The 12217-nt window shown below is 42.5% G+C and overlaps 10 non-coding genes across 10 annotated transcripts; all 10 read left to right on the top strand.

The window, feature by feature from the left end:
* Positions 1-406: 406 nt before the first annotated feature.
* trnar-ccu (transfer RNA arginine (anticodon CCU)) lies at positions 407-479 on the top strand. Its single transcript has one exon. It is a non-coding gene; the product is annotated as a tRNA-Arg (tRNA).
* Positions 480-1635: 1156 nt separating this feature from the next.
* trnar-ccu (transfer RNA arginine (anticodon CCU)) lies at positions 1636-1708 on the top strand. The gene has a single exon. It is a non-coding gene; the product is annotated as a tRNA-Arg (tRNA).
* Positions 1709-2866: 1158 nt separating this feature from the next.
* trnar-ccu (transfer RNA arginine (anticodon CCU)) lies at positions 2867-2939 on the top strand. Its single transcript has one exon. It is a non-coding gene; the product is annotated as a tRNA-Arg (tRNA).
* A 600-nt stretch (positions 2940-3539) lies between these two features.
* On the top strand, positions 3540-3612 carry trnar-ccu (transfer RNA arginine (anticodon CCU)). Its single transcript has one exon. It is a non-coding gene; the product is annotated as a tRNA-Arg (tRNA).
* A 1159-nt stretch (positions 3613-4771) lies between these two features.
* Positions 4772-4844, top strand: trnar-ccu (transfer RNA arginine (anticodon CCU)). Its single transcript has one exon. It is a non-coding gene; the product is annotated as a tRNA-Arg (tRNA).
* An 881-nt stretch (positions 4845-5725) lies between these two features.
* trnar-ccu (transfer RNA arginine (anticodon CCU)) lies at positions 5726-5798 on the top strand. The gene has a single exon. It is a non-coding gene; the product is annotated as a tRNA-Arg (tRNA).
* Positions 5799-7188: 1390 nt separating this feature from the next.
* Positions 7189-7261, top strand: trnar-ccu (transfer RNA arginine (anticodon CCU)). The gene has a single exon. It is a non-coding gene; the product is annotated as a tRNA-Arg (tRNA).
* A 1980-nt stretch (positions 7262-9241) lies between these two features.
* trnar-ccu (transfer RNA arginine (anticodon CCU)) lies at positions 9242-9314 on the top strand. The gene has a single exon. It is a non-coding gene; the product is annotated as a tRNA-Arg (tRNA).
* A 1159-nt stretch (positions 9315-10473) lies between these two features.
* trnar-ccu (transfer RNA arginine (anticodon CCU)) lies at positions 10474-10546 on the top strand. The gene has a single exon. It is a non-coding gene; the product is annotated as a tRNA-Arg (tRNA).
* Positions 10547-11936: 1390 nt separating this feature from the next.
* Positions 11937-12009, top strand: trnar-ccu (transfer RNA arginine (anticodon CCU)). Its single transcript has one exon. It is a non-coding gene; the product is annotated as a tRNA-Arg (tRNA).
* The last annotated feature ends 208 nt before the right edge of the window (positions 12010-12217 follow it).

The following is a 12217-nucleotide window of genomic DNA, read 5'->3' as shown; positions in this document are numbered from 1 at the left end:
AAGACACTGGCCTCCTAAGCCATGGATTGTGAGGTTTAGTCTTTGCTGAAGTGGCTGAAAGCAGAGTTGTGCAGCGGATGCGTGCTGGGCCCATAACCCAGAGGTTGATGGATCAAAAACATTTTCTGCTAACCAGCTTTTTATAGCATTTAAGTGCGAACAAATATTTTTTTAAAATGCGTAGTTTCATTCCATGTGTAAGTGCCATTATACATTTTTTTTTACCTCTTCCATCAGTTCGTATTGGTCATATTGATTACAAAGATCCCCAGTGGCCTAAGACACTGGCCTCCTAAGCCATGGATTGTAAGGTTTAGTCTTTGCTGAAGTGGCTGAAAGCAGAGTTGTGCAGCGGATGCGTGCTGGGCCCATAACCAGTTCGTACTGGTTGTGAAAGGTAGACATTGCCCCAGTGGCCTAATGGATAAGGCACTGGCCTCCTAAGCCAGGAATTGTGGGTTCAAGTCCCATCTGGGGTGGTCGGAAACATTGTGGCCCAGCAGAAGCGTGAGAGGTCCATCCAGTGGTCGATGGATCGAAAACATTTTCTGCTAACCATAGCATTTAAGTGCCAAATTTTTTTTTTTTTTAAATGCGTAGTTTCATTCCATGTGTAAGTGCCATTATACATTTTTGTTTACCTCTTCCATCAGTTCGTATTGGTTATATCGATTAGACACTGGCCTCCTAAGCCATGGATTGTGAGGTTTAGTCTTTGCTGAAGTGGCTGAAAGCAGAGTTGTGCAGCGGATGCGTGCTGCGCCCATAACCCAGAGGTTGATGGATCGAAAACATTTTCTGCTAACCAGCTTTTTATAGCATTCAAGTGCAAACAAATATTTTTTTTAAATGCGTAGTTTCATTCCATGTGTAAGTGCCATTATACATTTTTTTTTACCTCTTCCATCAGTTCGTATTGGTCATATTGATTACAAAGATCCCCAGTGGCCTAAGACACTGGCCTCCTAAGCCATGGATTGTGAGGTTTAGTCTTTGCTGAAGTGGCTGAAAGCAGAGTTGTGCAGCGGATGCGTGCTGGGCCCATAACCCAGAGGTTGATGGATCGAAAACATTTTCTGCTAACCAGCTTTTTATAGCATTCAAGTGCAAACAAATATTTTTTTTAAATGCGTAGTTTCATTCCATGTGTAAGTGCCATTATACATTTTTTTTTACCTCTTCCATCAGTTCGTATTGGTCATATTGATTACAAAGATCCCCAGTGGCCTAAGACACTGGCCTCCTAAGCCATGGATTGTGAGGTTTAGTCTTTGCTGAAGTGGCTGAAAGCAGAGTTGTGCAGCGGATGCGTGCTGGGCCCATAACCCAGAGGTTGATGGATCAAAAACATTTTCTGCTAACCAGCTTTTTATAGCATTTAAGTGCGAACAAATATTTTTTTTAAATGCGTAGTTTCATTCCATGTGTAAGTGCCATTATACATTTTTTTTTACCTCTTCCATCAGTTCGTATTGGTCATATTGATTACAAAGATCCCCAGTGGCCTAAGACACTGGCCTCCTAAGCCATGGATTGTAAGGTTTAGTCTTTGCTGAAGTGGCTGAAAGCAGAGTTGTGCAGCGGATGCGTGCTGGGCCCATAACCAGTTCGTACTGGTTGTGAAAGGTAGACATTGCCCCAGTGGCCTAATGGATAAGGCACTGGCCTCCTAAGCCAGGAATTGTGGGTTCAAGTCCCATCTGGGGTGGTCGGAAACATTGTGGCCCAGCAGAAGCGTGAGAGGTCCATTACCCAGTGGTCGATGGATCGAAAACATTTTCTGCTAACCATAGCATTTAAGTGCCAAATTTTTTTTTATTTTTAAATGCGTAGTTTCATTCCATGTGTAAGTGCCATTATACATTTTTGTTTACCTCTTCCATCAGTTCGTATTGGTCATATCGATTAGACACTGGCCTCCTAAGCCATGGATTGTGAGGTTTAGTCTTTGCTGAAGTGGCTGAAAGCAGAGTTGTGCAGCGGATGCGTGCTGGATGCGTGTCCATTACCCAGTGGTCGATGGATCGAAAACATTTTCTGCTAACCATAGCATTCAAGTGCAAACAAATATTTTTTTTAAATGCGTAGTTTCATTCCATGTGTAAGTGCCATTATACATTTTTTTTTACCTCTTCCATCAGTTCGTATTGGTCATATTGATTACAAAGATCCCCAGTGGCCTAAGACACTGGCCTCCTAAGCCATGGATTGTGAGGTTTAGTCTTTGCTGAAGTGGCTGAAAGCAGAGTTGTGCAGCGGATGCGTGCTGGGCCCATAACCCAGAGGTTGATGGATCGAAAACATTTTCTGCTAACCAGCTTTTTATAGCATTCAAGTGCAAACAAATATTTTTTTTAAATGCGTAGTTTCATTCCATGTGTAAGTGCCATTATACATTTTTTTTTACCTCTTCCATCAGTTCGTATTGGTCATATTGATTACAAAGATCCCCAGTGGCCTAAGACACTGGCCTCCTAAGCCATGGATTGTGAGGTTTAGTCTTTGCTGAAGTGGCTGAAAGCAGAGTTGTGCAGCGGATGCGTGCTGGGCCCATAACCCAGAGGTTGATGGATCAAAAACATTTTCTGCTAACCAGCTTTTTATAGCATTTAAGTGCGAACAAATATTTTTTTAAAATGCGTAGTTTCATTCCATGTGTAAGTGCCATTATACATTTTTTTTTACCTCTTCCATCAGTTCGTATTGGTCATATTGATTACAAAGATCCCCAGTGGCCTAAGACACTGGCCTCCTAAGCCATGGATTGTAAGGTTTAGTCTTTGCTGAAGTGGCTGAAAGCAGAGTTGTGCAGCGGATGCGTGCTGGGCCCATAACCAGTTCGTACTGGTTGTGAAAGGTAGACATTGCCCCAGTGGCCTAATGGATAAGGCACTGGCCTCCTAAGCCAGGAATTGTGGGTTCAAGTCCCATCTGGGGTGGTCGGAAACATTGTGGCCCAGCAGAAGCGTGAGAGGTCCATCCAGTGGTCGATGGATCGAAAACATTTTCTGCTAACCATAGCATTTAAGTGCCAAATTTTTTTTTTTTTTAAATGCGTAGTTTCATTCCATGTGTAAGTGCCATTATACGTTTTTGTTTACCTCTTCCATCAGTTCGTATTGGTCATATCGATTAGACACTGGCCTCCTAAGCCATGGATTGTGAGGTTTAGTCTTTGCTGAAGTGGCTGAAAGCAGAGTTGTGCAGCGGATGCGTGCTGGGCCCATAACCCAGAGGTTGATGGATCAAAAACATTTTCTGCTAACCAGCTTTTTATAGCATTTAAGTGCGAACAAATATTTTTTTGAAATGCGTAGTTTCATTCCATGTGTAAGTGCCATTATACATTTTTTTTTACCTCTTCCATCAGTTCGTATTGGTCATATTGATTACAAAGATCCCCAGTGGCCTAAGACACTGGCCTCCTAACCCATGGATTGTAAGGTTTAGTCTTTGCTGAAGTGGCTGAAAGCAGAGTTGTGCAGCGGATGCGTGCTGGGCCCATAACCAGTTCGTACTGGTTGTGAAAGGTAGACATTGCCCCAGTGGCCTAATGGATAAGGCACTGGCCTCCTAAGCCAGGAATTGTGGGTTCAAGTCCCATCTGGGGTGGTCGGAAACATTGTGGCCCAGCAGAAGCGTGAGAGGTCCATTACCCAGTGGTCGATGGATCGAAAACATTTTCTGCTAACCATAGCATTTAAGTGCCAAATTTTTTTTTTTTTTTAAATGCGTAGTTTCATTCCATGTGTAAGTGCCATTATACATTTTTGTTTACCTCTTCCATCAGTTCGTATTGGTCATATCGATTAGACACTGGCCTCCTAAGCCATGGATTGTGAGGTTTAGTCTTTGCTGAAGTGGCTGAAAGCAGAGTTGTGCAGCGGATGCGTGCTGGATGCGTGTCCATTACCCAGTGGTCGATGGATCGAAAACATTTTCTGCTAACCATAGCATTTAAGTGCCAAATTTTTTTTTTTTTTAAATGCGTAGTTTCATTCCATGTGTAAGTGCCATTATACATTTTTTTTTACCTCTTCCATCAGTTCGTATTGGTCATATTGATTACAAAGATCCCCAGTGGCCTAAGACACTGGCCTCCTAAGCCATGGATTGTGAGGTTTAGTCTTTGCTGAAGTGGCTGAAAGCAGAGTTGTGCAGCGGATGCGTGCTGGGCCCATAACCCAGAGGTTGATGGATCGAAAACATTTTCTGCTAACCAGCTTTTTATAGCATTCAAGTGCAAACAAATATTTTTTTTAAATGCGTAGTTTCATTCCATGTGTAAGTGCCATTATACATTTTTTTTTACCTCTTCCATCAGTTCGTATTGGTCATATTGATTACAAAGATCCCCAGTGGCCTAAGACACTGGCCTCCTAAGCCATGGATTGTGAGGTTTAGTCTTTGCTGAAGTGGCTGAAAGCAGAGTTGTGCAGCGGATGCGTGCTGGGCCCATAACCCAGAGGTTGATGGATCAAAAACATTTTCTGCTAACCAGCTTTTTATAGCATTTAAGTGCGAACAAATATTTTTTTTAAATGCGTAGTTTCATTCCATGTGTAAGTGCCATTATACATTTTTTTTTACCTCTTCCATCAGTTCGTATTGGTCATATTGATTACAAAGATCCCCAGTGGCCTAAGACACTGGCCTCCTAAGCCATGGATTGTAAGGTTTAGTCTTTGCTGAAGTGGCTGAAAGCAGAGTTGTGCAGCGGATGCGTGCTGGGCCCATAACCAGTTCGTACTGGTTGTGAAAGGTAGACATTGCCCCAGTGGCCTAATGGATAAGGCACTGGCCTCCTAAGCCAGGAATTGTGGGTTCAAGTCCCATCTGGGGTGGTCGGAAACATTGTGGCCCAGCAGAAGCGTGAGAGGTCCATTACCCAGTGGTCGATGGATCGAAAACATTTTCTGCTAACCATAGCATTTAAGTGCCAAATTTTTTTTTTTTTTTAAATGCGTAGTTTCATTCCATGTGTAAGTGCCATTATACATTTTTGTTTACCTCTTCCATCAGTTCGTATTGGTCATATCGATTAGACACTGGCCTCCTAAGCCATGGATTGTGAGGTTTAGTCTTTGCTGAAGTGGCTGAAAGCAGAGTTGTGCAGCGGATGCGTGCTGGATGCGTGTCCATTACCCAGTGGTCGATGGATCGAAAACATTTTCTGCTAACCATAGCATTTAAGTGCCAAATTTTTTTTTTTTTTAAATGCGTAGTTTCATTCCATGTGTAAGTGCCATTATACATTTTTTTTTACCTCTTCCATCAGTTCGTATTGGTCATATTGATTACAAAGATCCCCAGTGGCCTAAGACACTGGCCTCCTAAGCCATGGATTGTGAGGTTTAGTCTTTGCTGAAGTGGCTGAAAGCAGAGTTGTGCAGCGGATGCGTGCTGGGCCCATAACCCAGAGGTTGATGGATCAAAAACATTTTCTGCTAACCAGCTTTTTATAGCATTTAAGTGCGAACAAATATTTTTTTAAAATGCGTAGTTTCATTCCATGTGTAAGTGCCATTATACATTTTTTTTTACCTCTTCCATCAGTTCGTATTGGTCATATTGATTACAAAGATCCCCAGTGGCCTAAGACACTGGCCTCCTAAGCCATGGATTGTGAGGTTTAGTCTTTGCTGAAGTGGCTGAAAGCAGAGTTGTGCAGCGGATGCGTGCTGGGCCCATAACCAGTTCGTACTGGTTGTGAACGGTAGACATTGCCCCAGTGGCCTAATGGATAAGGCACTGGCCTCCTAAGCCAGGAATTGTGGGTTCAAGTCCCATCTGGGGTGGTCGGAAACATTGTGGCCCAGCAGAAGCGTGCTAGGTCCATTACCCAGTGGTCGATGGATCGAAAACATTTAAGTGCCAAATTTTTTTTTTTTTTAAATGCGTAGTTTCATTTCTTGTGTAAGTGCCATTATACATTTTTGTTTACCTCTTCCATCAGTTCGTATTGGTCATATCGATTAGACACTGGCCTCCTAAGCCATGGATTGTGAGGTTTAGTCTTTGCTGAAGTGGCTGAAAGCAGAGTTGTGCAGCGGATGCGTGCTGGGCCCATAACCCAGAGGTTGATGGATCGAAAACATTTTCTGCTAACCAGCTTTTTATAGCATTCAAGTGCAAACAAATATTTTTTTTAAATGCGTAGTTTCATTCCATGTGTAAGTGCCATTATAAATTTTTTTTTACCTCTTCCATCAGTTCGTATTGGTCATATTGATTACAAAGATCCCCAGTGGCCTAAGACACTGGCCTCCTAAGCCATGGATTGTGAGGTTTAGTCTTTGCTGAAGTGGCTGAAAGCAGAGTTGTGCAGCGGATGCGTGCTGGGCCCATAACCCAGAGGTTGATGGATCGAAAACATTTTCTGCTAACCATAGCATTTAAGTGCCAAATTTTTTATTTTTTTAAATGCGTAGTTTCATTCCATGTGTAAGTGCCATTATACATTTTTGTTTACCTCTTCCATCAGTTCGTATTGGTCATATCGATTAGACACTGGCCTCCTAAGCCATGGATTGTGAGGTTTAGTCTTTGCTGAAGTGGCTGAAAGCAGAGTTGTGCAGCGGATGCGTGCTGGGCCCATAACCCAGAGGTTGATGGATCAAAAAAAAATTCTGCTAACCAGCTTTTTATAGCATTTAAGTGCGAACAAATATTTTTTTAAAATGCGTAGTTTCATTCCATGTGTAAGTGCCATTATACATTTTTTTTTACCTCTTCCATCAGTTCGTATTGGTCATATTGATTACAAAGATCCCCAGTGGCCTAAGACACTGGCCTCCTAAGCCATGGATTGTGAGGTTTAGTCTTTGCTGAAGTGGCTGAAAGCAGAGTTGTGCAGCGGATGCGTGCTGGGCCCATAACCCAGAGGTTGATGGATCAAAAACATTTTCTGCTAACCAGCTTTTTATAGCATTTAAGTGCGAACAAATATTTTTTTAAAATGCGTAGTTTCATTCCATGTGTAAGTGCCATTATACATTTTTTTTTACCTCTTCCATCAGTTCGTATTGGTCATATTGATTACAAAGATCCCCAGTGGCCTAAGACACTGGCCTCCTAAGCCATGGATTGTGAGGTTTAGTCTTTGCTGAAGTGGCTGAAAGCAGAGTTGTGCAGCGGATGCGTGCTGGGCCCATAACCAGTTCGTACTGGTTGTGAACGGTAGACATTGCCCCAGTGGCCTAATGGATAAGGCACTGGCCTCCTAAGCCAGGAATTGTGGGTTCAAGTCCCATCTGGGGTGGTCGGAAACATTGTGGCCCAGCAGAAGCGTGCTAGGTCCATTACCCAGTGGTCGATGGATCGAAAACATTTTCTGCTAACCATAGCATTTAAGTGCCCAATTTTTTTTTTTTTAAATGCGTAGTTTCATTCCATGTGTAAGTGCCATTATACATTTTTGTTTACCTCTTCCATCAGTTCGTATTGGTCATATCGATTAGACACTGGCCTCCTAAGCCATGGATTGTGAGGTTTAGTCTTTGCTGAAGTGGCTGAAAGCAGAGTTGTGCAGCGGATGCGTGCTGGGCCCATAACCCAGAGGTTGATGGATCGAAAACATTTTCTGCTAACCAGCTTTTTATAGCATTCAAGTGCAAACAAATATTTTTTTTAAATGCGTAGTTTCATTCCATGTGTAAGTGCCATTATACATTTTTTTTTACCTCTTCCATCAGTTCGTATTGGTCATATTGATTACAAAGATCCCCAGTGGCCTAAGACACTGGCCTCCTAAGCCATGGATTGTGAGGTTTAGTCTTTGCTGAAGTGGCTGGAAGCAGAGTTGTGCAGCGGATGCGTGCTGGGCCCATAACCCAGAGGTTGATGGATCGAAAACATTTTCTGCTAACCAGCTTTTTATAGCATTCAAGTGCAAACAAATATTTTTTTTAAATGCGTAGTTTCATTCCATGTGTAAGTGCCATTATACATTTTTTTTTACCTCTTCCATCAGTTCGTATTGGTCATATTGATTACAAAGATCCCCAGTGGCCTAAGACACTGGCCTCCTAAGCCATGGATTGTGAGGTTTAGTCTTTGCTGAAGTGGCTGAAAGCAGAGTTGTGCAGCGGATGCGTGCTGGGCCCATAACCCAGAGGTTGATGGATCAAAAACATTTTCTGCTAACCAGCTTTTTATAGCATTTAAGTGCGAACAAATATTTTTTTTAAATGCGTAGTTTCATTCCATGTGTAAGTGCCATTATACATTTTTTTTTACCTCTTCCATCAGTTCGTATTGGTCATATTGATTACAAAGATCCCCAGTGGCCTAAGACACTGGCCTCCTAAGCCATGGATTGTGAGGTTTAGTCTTTGCTGAAGTGGCTGAAAGCAGAGTTGTGCAGCGGATGCGTGCTGGGCCCATAACCCAGAGGTTGATGGATCGAAAACATTTTCTGCTAACCATAGCATTTAAGTGCCAAAATTTTTTTTTTTTTAAATGCGTAGTTTCATTCCATGTGTAAGTGCCATTATACATTTTTGTTTACCTCTTCCATCAGTTCGTATTGGTCATATCGATTAGACACTGGCCTCCTAAGCCATGGATTGTGAGGTTTAGTCTTTGCTGAAGTGGCTGAAAGCAGAGTTGTGCAGCGGATGCGTGCTGGGCCCATAACCCAGAGGTTGATGGATCAAAAAAAATTTCTGCTAACCAGCTTTTTATAGCATTTAAGTGCGAACAAATATTTTTTTAAAATGCGTAGTTTCATTCCATGTGTAAGTGCCATTATACATTTTTTTTTACCTCTTCCATCAGTTCGTATTGGTCATATTGATTACAAAGATCCCCAGTGGCCTAAGACACTGGCCTCCTAAGCCATGGATTGTGAGGTTTAGTCTTTGCTGAAGTGGCTGAAAGCAGAGTTGTGCAGCGGATGCGTGCTGGGCCCATAACCCAGAGGTTGATGGATCAAAAACATTTTCTGCTAACCAGCTTTTTATAGCATTTAAGTGCGAACAAATATTTTTTTAAAATGCGTAGTTTCATTCCATGTGTAAGTGCCATTATACATTTTTTTTTACCTCTTCCATCAGTTCGTATTGGTCATATTGATTACAAAGATCCCCAGTTGCCTAAGACACTGGCCTCCTAAGCCACTGGCCTCCTAAGCCATGGATTGTGAGGTTTAGTCTTTGCTGAAGTGGCTGAAAGCAGAGTTGTGCAGCGGATGCGTGCTGGGCCCATAACCAGTTCGTACTGGTTGTGAACGGTAGACATTGCCCCAGTGGCCTAATGGATAAGGCACTGGCCTCCTAAGCCAGGAATTGTGGGTTCAAGTCCCATCTGGGGTGGTCGGAAACATTGTGGCCCAGCAGAAGCGTGCTAGGTCCATTACCCAGTGGTCGATGGATCGAAAACATTTTCTGCTAACCATAGCATTTAAGTGCCAAATTGTTTTTTTTTTTAAATGCGTAGTTTCATTCCATGTGTAAGTGCCATTATACATTTTTGTTTACCTCTTCCATCAGTTCGTATTGGTCATATCGATTAGACACTGGCCTCCTAAGCCATGGATTGTGAGGTTTAGTCTTTGCTGAAGTGGCTGAAAGCAGAGTTGTGCAGCGGATGCGTGCTGGGCCCATAACCCAGAGGTTGATGGATCGAAAACATTTTCTGCTAACCAGCTTTTTATAGCATTCAAGTGCAAACAAATATTTTTTTTAAATGCGTAGTTTCATTCCATGTGTAAGTGCCATTATACATTTTTTTTTACCTCTTCCATCAGTTCGTATTGGTCATATTGATTACAAAGATCCCCAGTGGCCTAAGACACTGGCCTCCTAAGCCATGGATTGTGAGGTTTAGTCTTTGCTGAAGTGGCTGAAAGCAGAGTTGTGCAGCGGATGCGTGCTGGGCCCATAACCCAGAGGTTGATGGATCGAAAACATTTTCTGCTAACCAGCTTTTTATAGCATTTAAGTGCGAACAAATATTTTTTTTAAATGCGTAGTTTCATTCCATGTGTAAGTGCCATTATACATTTTTTTTTACCTCTTCCATCAGTTCGTATTGGTCATATTGATTACAAAGATCCCCAGTGGCCTAAGACACTGGCCTCCTAAGCCATGGATTGTGAGGTTTAGTCTTTGCTGAAGTGGCTGAAAGCAGAGTTGTGCAGCGGATGCGTGCTGGGCCCATAACCCAGAGGTTGATGGATCAAAAACATTTTCTGCTAACCAGCTTTTTATAGCATTTAAGTGCGAACAAATATTTTTTTAAAATGCGTAGTTTCATTCCATGTGTAAGTGCCATTATACATTTTTTTTTACCTCTTCCATCAGTTCGTATTGGTCATATTGATTACAAAGATCCCCAGTGGCCTAAGACACTGGCCTCCTAAGCCATGGATTGTGAGGTTTAGTCTTTGCTGAAGTGGCTGAAAGCAGAGTTGTGCAGCGGATGCGTGCTGGGCCCATAACCAGTTCGTACTGGTTGTGAACGGTAGACATTGCCCCAGTGGCCTAATGGATAAGGCACTGGCCTCCTAAGCCAGGAATTGTGGGTTCAAGTCCCATCTGGGGTGGTCGGAAACATTGTGGCCCAGCAGAAGCGTGCTAGGTCCATTACCCAGTGGTCGATGGATCGAAAACATTTAAGTGCCAAATTTTTTTTTTTTTTAAATGCGTAGTTTCATTTCTTGTGTAAGTGCCATTATACATTTTTGTTTACCTCTTCCATCAGTTCGTATTGGTCATATCGATTAGACACTGGCCTCCTAAGCCATGGATTGTGAGGTTTAGTCTTTGCTGAAGTGGCTGAAAGCAGAGTTGTGCAGCGGATGCGTGCTGGGCCCATAACCCAGAGGTTGATGGATCGAAAACATTTTCTGCTAACCAGCTTTTTATAGCATTCAAGTGCAAACAAATATTTTTTTTAAATGCGTAGTTTCATTCCATGTGTAAGTGCCATTATAAATTTTTTTTTACCTCTTCCATCAGTTCGTATTGGTCATATTGATTACAAAGATCCCCAGTGGCCTAAGACACTGGCCTCCTAAGCCATGGATTGTGAGGTTTAGTCTTTGCTGAAGTGGCTGAAAGCAGAGTTGTGCAGCGGATGCGTGCTGGGCCCATAACCCAGAGGTTGATGGATCGAAAACATTTTCTGCTAACCATAGCATTTAAGTGCCAAATTTTTTATTTTTTTAAATGCGTAGTTTCATTCCATGTGTAAGTGCCATTATACATTTTTGTTTACCTCTTCCATCAGTTCGTATTGGTCATATCGATTAGACACTGGCCTCCTAAGCCATGGATTGTGAGGTTTAGTCTTTGCTGAAGTGGCTGAAAGCAGAGTTGTGCAGCGGATGCGTGCTGGGCCCATAACCCAGAGGTTGATGGATCAAAAAAAAATTCTGCTAACCAGCTTTTTATAGCATTTAAGTGCGAACAAATATTTTTTTAAAATGCGTAGTTTCATTCCATGTGTAAGTGCCATTATACATTTTTTTTTACCTCTTCCATCAGTTCGTATTGGTCATATTGATTACAAAGATCCCCAGTGGCCTAAGACACTGGCCTCCTAAGCCATGGATTGTGAGGTTTAGTCTTTGCTGAAGTGGCTGAAAGCAGAGTTGTGCAGCGGATGCGTGCTGGGCCCATAACCCAGAGGTTGATGGATCAAAAACATTTTCTGCTAACCAGCTTTTTATAGCATTTAAGTGCGAACAAATATTTTTTTAAAATGCGTAGTTTCATTCCATGTGTAAGTGCCATTATACATTTTTTTTTACCTCTTCCATCAGTTCGTATTGGTCATATTGATTACAAAGATCCCCAGTGGCCTAAGACACTGGCCTCCTAAGCCATGGATTGTGAGGTTTAGTCTTTGCTGAAGTGGCTGAAAGCAGAGTTGTGCAGCGGATGCGTGCTGGGCCCATAACCAGTTCGTACTGGTTGTGAACGGTAGACATTGCCCCAGTGGCCTAATGGATAAGGCACTGGCCTCCTAAGCCAGGAATTGTGGGTTCAAGTCCCATCTGGGGTGGTCGGAAACATTGTGGCCCAGCAGAAGCGTGCTAGGTCCATTACCCAGTGGTCGATGGATCGAAAACATTTTCTGCTAACCATAGCATTTAAGTGCCCAATTTTTTTTTTTTTAAATGCGTAGTTTCATTCCATGTGTAAGTGCCATTATACATTTTTGTTTACCTCTTCCATCAGTTCGTATTGGTCATATCGATTAGACACTGGCC

The sequence above is a fragment of the Oncorhynchus mykiss genome, chromosome 7 (assembly GCF_057628025.1).
Source record: "Oncorhynchus mykiss isolate SJ-2025 chromosome 7, ASM5762802v1, whole genome shotgun sequence".
Taxonomy (NCBI): Eukaryota; Metazoa; Chordata; class Actinopteri; order Salmoniformes; family Salmonidae; genus Oncorhynchus; species Oncorhynchus mykiss.
This window is presented reverse-complemented; position numbering and strand designations above follow the sequence as displayed.